The following is a 1,252-nucleotide window of genomic DNA, read 5'->3' as shown; positions in this document are numbered from 1 at the left end:
GATCCTTCAGAAATCATTCTAATATCATTTGCTGCTCAAGAAACATTTATTATTATTGCTGCTTCATATTTGTGTGGAAACCGTGATGCATTTTTCAGAAATAATTTTATATATAGTAACAATGTTATGTAATGTAATGTAATAATGTGGCAATGGTTTCTTAAGATCTACTTATGCTTCTGATGCTTTTGGGAAACACAGCCCTATTTAAAGTCCACATGAAATCAAAATTGACTTTATTTACTTTACTAGCGCAAATTGTTAGTCTTGATGTGTTCTAGTATCTAGCTTGTCTGGCTTGTTGCACTTTCATTCTGGATTTTACCTCCTCTGCCATGATGTGCTGTCTCTCCAGTAAATTATATGAGGGTTGATCTGGAGCAGGTGGTCTGTGGATCAATCTTTCTAATGGCCCGTGAAGCTGTCTGCCCAGCATCAACTCGGCTGGTGTTTTGCCAGTGGTCTCCTGGTAAGCGGTGTTGAAGGAAAAACGAAATGCAGGTAACCACTGGTCCCATAACTGATGATGTTGACCCACATATGACGCAATCATTGTTTTTAATGTCCGGTTTATTCTTTCTGTCAGGTTTGTTTGTGGGTGGTAACTGGTTGTGAGTTTTTGGATACTTTCCCAGGTTTTGCACAGCACAGCCAGGAGGTTGGAGGTAAATTGTGCACCATGGTCGGATTTGATGTATTTTGGTACCCCCCACCGGGTAAAGATCTCTTCCTTGAGAATTCTGACAATCTTCTTTGTCTTGCCATCTCTGAGCGGGAAAATCTCTACCCATTTTGTGTAGTAATCCACTACAACTAGGAGGTAAGCATTTTGTTTTTTACTGAGTGGGAAAGGGCCCATCAAATCCACTCTCAAGGTGTTCCCCAGTTCTGACGTATTGCCAGACGTCACGACGGACAGTTGGCCACCAAGCAACCTCCAAAAGCCTCAGCAGGGTTTTTAACCGGCCCAGATGTCCTCCCAGAGGGTTATCATGAAAGTAATGGAGGAAACCAGGTATTAATGCCTGGGGAATGACCAGTTGAAACTTGTCACCATTATTCCTTACAGGTACTCAGTGATACAACTCCCCCTGGTGGTCCTCGAAGGAAATGTGTTGGCTTTGTACTTTCCTAGTTTTTTGCTCTGCCTGCAGATCAGATATGGTAGTGTCATTCTTTTGGGCTTGAGATATTTCATCTAATGTGTTCAGGATGTCAGATTAACTTTTTGATGTTATAGCCAAGCAGTGTG

This window comes from Sinocyclocheilus rhinocerous, unplaced genomic scaffold (assembly GCF_001515625.1).
Source record: "Sinocyclocheilus rhinocerous isolate Xijiao unplaced genomic scaffold, SAMN03320098_v1.1 scaffold1173, whole genome shotgun sequence".
NCBI classification, from domain to species: Eukaryota; Metazoa; Chordata; class Actinopteri; order Cypriniformes; family Cyprinidae; genus Sinocyclocheilus; species Sinocyclocheilus rhinocerous.
Note: the sequence above shows the minus strand (reverse complement) of the source record.